An 11,427-nucleotide genomic window follows, 5' to 3' on the forward strand; every position below is an offset into this window, starting at 1 on the left:
TTGGGAGGAGAATCAAAAGACCTGTGTGTGGTTTCATTTTGTTTTGTTTCAAGGCATGCAGTGACCCAGTCTCCTTTCTACCACCAGCCCCTTTCTATCACCTCCACCAAGGCTGCTCCAAAGTCACACCTAAATCCATGTTTGAGAGAAATAAAATACATGCCCAAAACTATCAACCTGTGAGTGGTTAAGCTCTAAATCAAGTGCCTAAAGAGGAGTGAAGGCTGAGTATTAAAGACACGAGGAGGTTAACATCAATGAAATATTTGCTGAGTGCTAGGTCTGCACTTTCACATAATGTATCTCCCAACCAGACTCTGAGGTCAGAACCATTATAACCCCCACTTCACAGATGAAACCGGGGCTCTGAGGTGTTAGGTGGCTTCTACTGCCACAAGTCACTGGAACATGAAGATTCTGGCTCTTAAAGTCTTAACACTCTTGAGCATTAGGCTGTAGAGTCTTGCCAGCTTGCAGGGCACAGCACTCAACATGCCAGTCCTTAAAGGGTCCTGAGAAAGGGCCCTTTTCTATAGGGATGAAACCAGTGCCTGAGGGCCAGCATGGGCCAGGGACTTGTCAGAAGTCTTACAGCAAGTTTGGAATAGTACTTAAGTCTCCTGCTGCCAGAGCGATGCTATTTCCACACCTCAGTGATGGGAACAGAGCTGCTAAAGCAAGCAGCACCTGCCTCACTCCTGGAGGCTAATTAATGAGTCAGAGCCTTGGATAGGAGTGATGAGCAACCAATGAACTAAAAAAAATCAGTCCTGGGTCCGGGTACCTCTTTAGATCCAGTCCCACGTCTCCATAGCTTGGGGACAATCTCAGGAATGGAAAACCCTGTGATAGATTCTAGGTGCTTTTTGGTGTTGGGTGTGTGCGTATGAGAGGGAGATTTCAGTGATAAGTGAGAAATGCATGTCAAGCGCATGGTGTCAGCTGTAGTCATACGAGGTGATCATATTTGGGAGTAAAGACTAAATCAGTGAGCAGAATCTATGGCCCCTGCTTCCCACCCTCAGCCTGAAAAGGTGTTTTTAATTCTGTTTATTTCCCAAATAACCACATGAGAGGATGGATACGATGGTGCTAAGAAAGCCATAACTTTGCACATATACTCAGCACTTTAAGATGAGTTAAACCATTTCATAGTCACAGTTTGCTGCACTTTCAAGAGGCATGTCACGCAAGGGTGAGAAGGTGGGTGCTGGGGTTACACAGACCTGGCACTTCCACCTCGTGAGGACTCTCCCCCAGGGTCCTCATCAATAACAGGAAGGTTAGAACAGTGCACGGAGTAGAAAGACTGGAACACCACAGAGCGTGACATCAGAGAGAGGCGACAATGATAATCATGACCCAGTCCACAGGGCGGGCAGGGATCGTTCCTCTCCTTCCAGTGAGGACCTCAGAGCCCAGAGCTGTGGAGGAACTTGCCGTAGACTGCACAAAATTTCTCGGAAACAAGGCATTTCTCCAGACTGTTCCTCCAGTGTCTTTCCTATTTTTCTTTTTTGTTCCAACTGTTTCCACTGCATCCCTAGGCCTGCCTTTTACTCTGTGTTTTCTGGGCACTGCTGGAGGAGAAGCAAGGGCAAAGTGACACTGCGGGGAATTCCCAGCCGTGGCCTGTAGCAGATGTGGCCAAGCCAGGCCCCTCCCACAGTTCCTAGGAGCCCCAGGCCTCCCTTCCTCCAGGCTCTCTTGCTCTGGCCTCCCGTATCTGCAGCTCAGAATGTCAAGTGGATCTGGGTTTGGAGCCAATCTTGCCCCTTGTCAGTCTCCTGGAAGTTGGCAAAGGTCAGCCAGGCTCCTCCCAGCCCCTGAAGGAAGCAGACCCGAGGGAACCAGAGCATTTCCTAATCCTGGGAAGCCCTGACAGGGCCCTGAGAACAATCCTCCTTCAGCCTCACCCCAAGGCCTCTGCTATGCACCCTCTTCTGGGCCACTCCCACTTCTCCCTTCATTCTTCTCCAGCCCAGAAGCCACTGTGACAGTGACTTGGCCTCCACTCCTTGCCCCTCCTAGCCAGGGACTTCCCTGGGCTGGGCCTCTGACCGGCTCTGGAAAATCTGGACTGTTTGTGATCAAAGAGGAGGCTGCATCACCACTGTCTGCCAGCCGTCACCCACACCTACTGCCTTGGGGTCTCTCTGTTACGAGCTCAGCCATAGAAAGGGCCAGCTGGCCCCAGAGGAGAGCAGGTGGGGGAGCCCCCTGCAGGCCCTTTTGCCCCCTGTTAAGGAGGGCACCAGCCTTCCACCGTGTTCCCAAGGGAGGCAGGGCAGACTCCCACCAGACTCTCTTCCTGTCTAGCTTTAGATCACTGAAGTGCCTCACACACGCCCACATACCCTCAAAAACTCACCGACACACAAGCATATAATGACCCAGACATTCAGAGACACATTCACACAAATACATAAACATGCTCACACGCACTGCCTCACACGGTCATCCACATAAGCATCTTGGGAGATCTGACACACGCTCCCGAACATAGACACACATTCTTACCCCTGCTCGTGCACACACACACACACACACACAGACACCTGCCTTCATACTTATGAACCTGCTCCCTTCTCTTGGGAAAAGGATAAGACAAAAGCAGATCTTTCTTTTCCTTCCCTTTGGAAAAACTGCTGGCGACTAGAGAGAAAATGACTGGCTGAGAAGGCAAGGAGAGGAAGGCAGGAAGAGGAAATAAGAAATGGAGGGAGAGAGGCAAGAAGAGAATGAGGGCAGGCCAGGAGGTAGAGGTGCAGAGCCCAGAGCCCGGGGTCAGGGCAGCCACAGACACTAGCTGGCAGAAAAACCGGGCGCCAGGTGGCTTGTGGCCCAGAGCCAGAGGGTCTGGTGGCCCCACAGCCTTGTGTGGTGAACCTTGGCCCATCCTGGCTTACCACCCTGGGCAGGTCACTCACCTGGGGAAGGGCAGGAGAAGATGATGGGGTCTATGCAGCGGGGGCTGCCGCCTGAGAAGGGGCCTCGGCTCACTGTGCTTCTGCAGGAAGGAGAGCTGGGCCGGGCTGACTTTTAGGCAGGAGGGGAATTCCCCGAGATGGAGGCGAAGGCAGCCCCACAAACTCAGCTGAGGCCCCATCCCGCCCCCTGGCAGAGCACAGGGCCCTCCTTTGTCAGTTCCCCACCTGTCACTTCCCAGACTGGCTGTCACTTGCTGTGAATTCCAGGGTGGGGAGGGGGCTCCGGGGGAGTGCCGGAAGCCTGATGATTCTGTGGCTGGGCCAGGAACAAGCATGGGGGCAGAGGCCACCGGGCTGGCCCACCCCGCCCCACCCCTGGGTTCTCCCAAGGATCTCAGTCTCTTCCTTTGCCTAAAATGGGGGATTCCAGTGCCCAGGGTCCTGAGGAAATCACCAGACACTCGACCCACATCCTCCTACCCACCCCCCAGCTCCCATCATCCCATCTGTTTCCACTCAGTTTCTGTGGCTTCTCCACAGGGAAGGGAAAAGCCCACTCCTTCCCTCTGGGCTGGATCTCACTGGGATGCTAAGTGGGGCCTTAGAGATCTACCCACTGATGAGCAGCCCAGCTCTGCACTCAGTCATGAGACTCACTTCCCCATCTTGAGCCTCAGTGATCCTCTGCTATAAAACAGGATAATGAGTCCTGCTTTGCCAGCCTCCTGCAATGGTAATTAAAATGAGAGTTTACAGACATTCTTTGTAAACTGTTGACTACTTTACAAACACCACCCTTATGACAGAAAGTGAAGAAGAACTAAAGAGTCTCTTGATGAAAGTGAAAGAGAAGAGTGAAAAAGTTGGCTTAAAACTCAACATGCAGAAAACAAAGATCATGGCATCCGGTCCCATCACTTCATGGCAAATAGATGGGGAAACAATGGAAACAGTGACAGAGTTTATTTTGGGGGGCTCCAAAATCCCTGCAGATGGTGACTGCAGCCATGAAATTAAAAGATGCTTGCTCCTTGGAAGAAAAGATATGACCGACCTAGATAGCATATTAAAAAGCAGAGACATTACTTTGCCAACAAAGGTCTGTCTAGTCAAAGCTCTGGTTTTTCCAGTAGTCATGTATGGATATGAGAGTTGAACTATAAAGAAAACTGAGCACTGAAGAATTGATGCTTTTGAACTGTGGTTTTGGAGAAGACTCTTGAGAGTCTCTTGGATTACAAGGAGATCCAACCAGTCAATCCTAAAGGAAATCAGTCCTGAATATTCATTGGAAGGACCGATGCTGAAGCTGAAACTCCAATACTTTGGCCACCTGATGCAAAGAACCGACTCATTGGAAAAGACCCTGATGCTGGGAAAGATTGAAGGCGGGAGGAGAAGGGGATGACAGAGGATGAGATGGCTGGATGGCATCACTGACTCTATGGACATGATTTTGAGTAAGTTCCAGGAGTTGGTGATGGACAGGGAAGCCTGGTGTGCTGAAGTCCATGGGGTCTCAAGGAACTGGACATGACTGAGTGACTGAACTGAACTGAACTTTACAAACAGAACGTCTCAGCTAATTATCTACTGAAAAGATGCCTGATTGGGGGTATATTTGGGGACTGTCTGGATGAACTGACTTTTCTCCAAGTTCTGGAGTTTCTTCATTCTTACACAATATTCTAGACCACTGAAGACATAGGAATGGACAAGTCAGACCCACTTCCTGCCCACTCAGAGCTCACAGACTCTGGGCTGGCTGCCCTGTCCAGTACAATTGCCATTAACCATGCATGGCTGTTTAAATATAAATTAGTTGAAATTAATAAAATTAATAATTCAGTTCCTGCAATGTAGCACCAGCCACACTGCAGGTGTTCAGTAGCCATATGTGGCCCCCACCTTAGACTGCACACGTATAGAACATTTCCATCATCGTACAAAGTTCTACTGGATAGCATTGCTCTAGGGGCTGTAGGCAAATTAATAGGTAATTACAGTCAAGTGTGGTAGAGATGTATGTTGACAGGAGAAATACAGGGAGCTATAGGAGCCTGGACAGTGGAGCATCTGGTCAGGATTTGGCATCTGGGAGGTCTTCTCAAAGGAAGGGACACCTTGGCTGAGACCTAGAAGTAGCCAAGCAAGAGTATAAGGAAGGGTATTCTCAGCAAAGAGAACAGAATATGCAAAGAGAAGAAAGAGAGTACCTTCAGGGAACTGAAAATTGTTCACTCTCCGTGGAGTGAACCATTGTTGAAACCATGGAGTCTGAAGCATGCAAGGGGTATGTCACAGAGGTGGGTCTGGAGAAACACACAGGGCTGGATATCAGGGGGCCATGTCAGCCCTGGGAAGGGCACTGGGAGATGGGGGACAGGGTGTGATGGAGTGGAGAGTCCACTGACTCTGATCCTCTACTGCTTCTGTGCCACTCAGATTGGGACTGCCCAGGGAATGCCAGAGAGAACTCCTGGCCCAACAGCCTCACTTTACAGACGTGGAAGTAAAGAACAGACAAGGGGAAGTGATTTTCCATGTGAGTAAATCGAGGGACTTCCTGACTCCTAGCCCAGGACTCTTTCCCATACCACACTCAGGCTCCCACTTGCACAGGCCACGTTTTAAATATTTCAATAGCCACAGGTGGCAAGCCGCTACACTGACGAACCTCACAGAAAGTTCTACAGAATGAATGACACCAGTCCCTGAGCTAGGCTAGGCGCAAAAGATAATACGCTTCTTTGAACATGAACTCTTTTCTCTTTGGGGAATAAAAATACACATTCTCACGCCCTTGCTGTCAGATGCTCCATCTTTTCCCTCTGATACCAGATGGCAAGGCCTCCCTTACGTCCCCAACAGCTCAGGAACAAGCATTTGGGATGATGGCAGGACTCAGCATCAGGGAGAGAGATCTCCCTCGTGGCCCCCTTTATGAAGCCTGCTAGCGGCCCCGCATAAACCCCCTGAGTCAGCCAGAGCCTTCTGGGAACTTAGAGAATGTCCCTTCATCAAGGAAATGGAGTTTCAGATTCCTCATCAGGAGATTGTGTAATCCGCCCTGATTCCTAGATTCTGATACTTCCCCGCTACATGGGATGTCCTCTCCGAGGCCACAAAAATCATAGATCCTCTATGAATTCGCCCACCCAGGACTGGTTGGAGGGAACTTAAAGAGCTAACAAGGCTCAAGGACCTAGACCCACCTGAGCTGGAATCTCCAATTTGAACACTTGGTTTTCACACCCTGTGGGAAGATTAGCTCTTGGCTTTCCCTGCCGAAATGCTGAAAGCAATCAGCTCCTCTCACCTTCTCTTCCCCATCTTCCTTCTTCCAGCTGTAGATATCCTGAAATTGCCTTCTCTGTTTGGGTTAAGGGATAGACATTAAGGAAGAAGAGGCCCTGGGACTGGGCATCAGAAGACTTGAGTTTGAGTCGTGGCTCTGCTATGTGGCTTTGGGCAAATTCCATCACCTCTCTGGTCCTCAGCTTCCCCTTTCATAACAGGAAGGAATCAGATAGATGATCACTAAGGGATCTTCCATTCTGATACTGTAAAGAAAGCTAAAAGTTCAGAGGAAGAAGAAATCAGAGCAGGCCAAGATAGTCAGGAAATAATAACACTAATTGCTAATACTTCAGATTAATGTGTACAGGCATGGTACTGCTGCTGCTGCTAAATCGGTTCAGTCGTGTCCAACTCTGTGTGACCCCATAGACAGCAGCCCACCAGGCTCCCCCGCCCCTGGGATTCTCCAGGCAAGAGCACTGGAGTGGGTTGCCATTTCCTTCTCCAATGCATGAAAGTGAAAAGTGAAAGTGAAGTCGCTCAGTCGTGTCCGACTCCTAGCGACCCCATGGACTGCAGCCCACCAGGCTCTCAGTCCATGGGATTTGCCAGGCAAGAGTACTGGAGTGGGTTGCCATTGCCTTCTCCGAGGCATGGTACTAAGTGTTCTTAAATGCATTCCTCATCAGAACCCTGTGAGATTGGTACTGCTGTTTTACAAATGAGGAAACCGAGGCTTACAGTGGTCTAAGCCAACAGCTACTACATGGCATAGCTGGAGTTCAAACTCAGGTAATGAACGTCTCCAGAGTTCACCTGAGGGAAATGAGACCTTTGCTGAACTTCAAAAGATGAGTGAAATGTGGGTATACAGGGGGAGGCTGTCACAGAATAGGACGAATGACTTTGCTACTTAATTATCCCATGCCTCCCTCCTTAACTTCCTCTCCCACCCTGACGTCTCTGGTCTTGTTGCTAATGTTGTGGGAATAGCACTGAGTCAGCCTCATACTTGTCAATCAGTATTTATTTAGAGAATGAATGGATTTGACTCTGTGGGTTTCCTGATTCACCAATTCTGTTGAAAGTTACCCCAATGCCATTGGAACCTAGCCCAGGACTTGGGGCAGATTTCTGGATCCCGCCACGAACCTAAGATATCAGCCTCTCTGGGGGCTAGGGCCCTAGAGATGGCACTTTAAATAAGCTTTCAGGGGTGATCTTGGAACTTAGTGGAGTTTGAGAAGCCCAAGTTCCCTAAACTGGATCTTCCAACTCTGAAATGAGAATTGCCTGCTCAAATACAGGCAGCCAAGGAGAACTCACTGTCACAAACTAGTGGGAGGTACCGAGTGTGGGAGCACTTCTCTGGGTCACCCAGATGTCAAATCCATGACTTCTGCAAAAATACTTTGAGTCCAGGGGTGCTCGGCATGGGCCTAGGATGCCAGGGGCGCTAGGCACCCACTAGGTACTGAGCCCATTGCTGCTGCTGACTCGCTGTGTGACTGCAGCAGACATTTCCTCTCTCTGTCTCTCACCTTCCTCATCTGGGAAAAGGAATCAATTCTCTTTGTCCACCTGTAACCCTGGGAAGAGCTGTGTGTATAGAAGGGGTGTCCATTAGGAGGATTTCATAAAGAATATCATAGGTCAGGGGTTCGTCAACTTGAGTGTCCGTCAGAATTATTTGGCCCATTTGGTCTTGGATGGGGGCTTCAGATCAGTGACTCTCAATCCAGGCAGTACATCAGAATCACCTTAGGAGCTTTGTGGAATACAGATGTCCAGGCCCCACTCTACAGTAATAATAGAATCTCAGGGGGCAGGGTATGGCCTGGGATTGGTATTTTAATAGCTCCCCAGGTTAATCAAAGTCACAAGCTTGCCCACTGCTTTCAAGGGTCTTTTTTTTTTTTTTTTTTAATATTCATTTATTTGGCTGTGGCTGTGTTTTTTTAAACATTCATTTATTTGGCTGCACCAGGTCTTAGCTGCAGCAGGCAGGATCTTCCATCTTTGTTGCAGCATGTGAGATCTAGTTCCCTTCACCAGGGATCAAACCCAGGCCCCCTGCATTGGGAGCATGGAGTCTTAGCCACAGGACCCCCAGGGAAGTCCCTCAAAGTTCTTTTCTAATGGTTGGTTCTGATGCAGGTGGTCGCAGGACCTCACTATTCCCCTTTCATGTATCAGGGAAGGTGTCTTTTCAGTGCCAGGGGGAGAGACCACAAGGAGGACGGATCTGGAAGCTCTATTCCACTTTTGTGGGTCTCAGGACATCATACATGGTGAATGTGAAAGGAAACATTAAAACTCAAGCCAAGTCGGGGGAAGGAGGTGCATAGAATTCTGTAAATGTCTGAAAAATGGAATGTAGGGGTGTGTTTTGCAAAATTGTGTTTCCCAAGGAAACAGATACAGGGCAGAGTGTTGCAAGATTCAAGTCAAAGGAGGAAGATCCAAGGACAAATGTTGCAAGACTGTGCTGCTAAAGGAAGTGGCTTCTTAGCCTATCAGCTCTGGAACGAAGCTTTGAGATTATTCAGACCAACCCCCTGGCCGGAGAGAAGGAGAAACTAAGCCCCAGATAGGGGAAGGCTTATGCCCAAAGTCACGTTAGCATTACAGTCCAGGTTTCCAGAATACCTCCTGCCTTTTGCCTTTTCCTGTATCCCTTGTAACTTGTTTTCATTCCAGATACCCAGCCCACCCTCTGCCCTCACACCCTCTTGGACACCACCCAGAATGAAAGGATGGGACTAAATCTGTGAGCCTGGATCTACAGCAGCCAGATAGAAGGGACCAAAGCCATCAGGAGGCTGGGGAGAGCCAGAGAGGAAAGAGCGGGGTCTGATGATGTGGCCTGACCTCAGAAAGGAAGCCTGGTCACCAGGGGAATTTCCCCGGTGTGAGGTCTCATGTCTATGCAAATATTGCACTCCCATTAACCTGGACCCCAGGATGGGAGAAGGCCAGGGCAAGAGAAGGGACCCTGGGAGAGGCAGGGAATTGGGAAGGCAGGTAATAGGCCCTGACCGTCCTGGGTACCTAAGCATTGTGCTAGGATCTGCGTGTGCTTAATCTCATTTAGTTCCTGAAACATCCTCCTGAGGTCAGGAACCTGAGACCCAGCAGGGGAAGTCACAAGCGCACTTTCCAACCCCAGGAGGAGAGCAGGCTTCAGGCAGAGGGCACGATCATGGTGGATCTGGTACTGCAGCTGTTGACAAGGGTGACAGTAATGGGGCCCCAGGCCGGGAAGTCTGGCAAAGTTTCATTTTAGGTTTCCATCTCACTCACCTGGGGAGTTTTATCCTGGGAACAGCGAAAGGCATCAGGGCAAATCCCAGTGCTCAGGTTTTCCCAGGCCCAAGAGAAGGAGGTTGGGGAAGGGGGCGAGGGGCAGGTGGTCCTGTTAACCCTTTCACCACCAGCTTCTTCTAGAGCAGGCTAAGAAAAGTGAAGAACAGGATGAAGACTTTTAAAGGAAACTCTCTCTTCCTTCTGCAGCTTTATATTTCACTCATCTTGAGCCTCACTTCCTCTGGGAAACCTTCCCTGGGGATTCTCCTTCATTGCAAGGCTGATCCCCTTCCTCCAGGGAGCTCATCTTGCCTCCCCAGAGCTCAAGGCAGGGTGCGGTTAGGCCCAAAGTCTGTCCCCCAGACAGCCTGGCTGTTTCTCCTCCTATGGAGGAGTCTGTCCCCCAGACAGCCTGGCTGTTTCTCCTCCTATGGAGGAGTCTGTCCCCCAGACAGCCTGGCTGTTTCTCCTCCTATGGAGGAACAGAACAAAGAACATACACAGGAACAAGCAGGTCACAGGTTCCTAGAGTTGTGTGCTTTACACACAGGCTGGGTGCCAAGAAAAGTGTGAACTCATCTGTGCCCTAGCGAGTGTGTGTGAAAAGCAAGTGTGCCCACGTGCGTGAGGCCCTTCCCGTGTGGCCACCAGTGCATCTATGGGCAGCCATGTCTGTCTTTCTGTTTGTGATCCTCTGTGTATTTGAGACCTAATCATTTTTCTCTCTGTGGTCAAGAATATGCATTTCTGAGTCTGGGTATACAGAGTGTGCACATCATGCGGCTATGCGTGGCTATGGTTTGGAACTGTGGGGGTGGTGGTGGTTAGTAGTACTTATGAGCTTTGAGTAGATGCCAGATGTAAGGGCAAGTGGAAGTGGAGATGGCTGGCCCAGCACAGGCTTGAGATTTCTGTGTCAGCCCCCACCCTCCTTGCTCTCCTGTCAAGGCCCTCCCCTCCCTGCCCATGGCTGTCTCTAGGTCAAGGTCCATGGCATCTCAGTGGAGTAGCCCTTCAGGGGTTCTGGTTACAGCTGGCAGCGTTGAGGGCAGGTGGTAGCCGGAGGAAGGAGTGGGACTATCCCACAGATGGAAGGAAGGGCCCGTTGCCAAATGGCTCTGGTCGAGGGCCTCTTCGGGCCTCACCTAGCTGAGAAGAGGGTGAAGGGATGGCTACACCAGGGTCCTTGGCTTCTTCTTGCCTTTAAAACACTTCCTGCTGCCTCTGGCTCCCAGGTGATGATGCCTGGCTTCACCTTGGCCTCCCTTTCTTGCTCCCCATAGCAGTTAGGGCAGTTTCCTTGGTTTCTTGCTCCCCCTGCATCCTTCTTTTCTCCATCTCTGCTTCCCCAACCCTGACTCGCATCCTCGTCCCTCCACATCTGGGGAATTGCAAGCCTGTCCAGTGGTCTCCCAGCTGCCGGGCTGGTCTCCTCCACGCTGATCCCCAGAAACAGTTTTCTAAGGATGTCTCTGATCTTACTACTCCCATCCCCAGCACCTTCAAGGGCTGACCAGGGCCCAGAGGGTACAGGCCAGACTCCAACCTGGAATCTCCATGACCCTCTTGAATGGTGTCTTCGTGCTGGGCGTGGGGCCAGGGCCCTTAGGAGCACACCCCACTGCCTCCACTTCCCACCTCTGTATCTTACCTCAAAGGACTCTCTCCTTCCTTCAATATCTTTTCTACCCATCTCTCCCGACCCCACCCCACCCCCTGCCCCCCTAACTCCCAGCCATGCTACTTGGCTTTCGGGATGTTAGTTCCCCCGACCAGCAAGCAAAGCTGCACCCCTTGCAGTGAAAGCTCAGCATCTGAATCACTGAACTGCCAGGGAATTCCCTCTCTATCCATCTTTTGAGGTGCTTCTCACATATCCACTTTCCAGGGA

Source organism: Bos indicus, chromosome 7 (genome assembly GCF_029378745.1).
Source record: "Bos indicus isolate NIAB-ARS_2022 breed Sahiwal x Tharparkar chromosome 7, NIAB-ARS_B.indTharparkar_mat_pri_1.0, whole genome shotgun sequence".
In the NCBI taxonomy this organism is placed as follows: Eukaryota; Metazoa; Chordata; class Mammalia; order Artiodactyla; family Bovidae; genus Bos; species Bos indicus.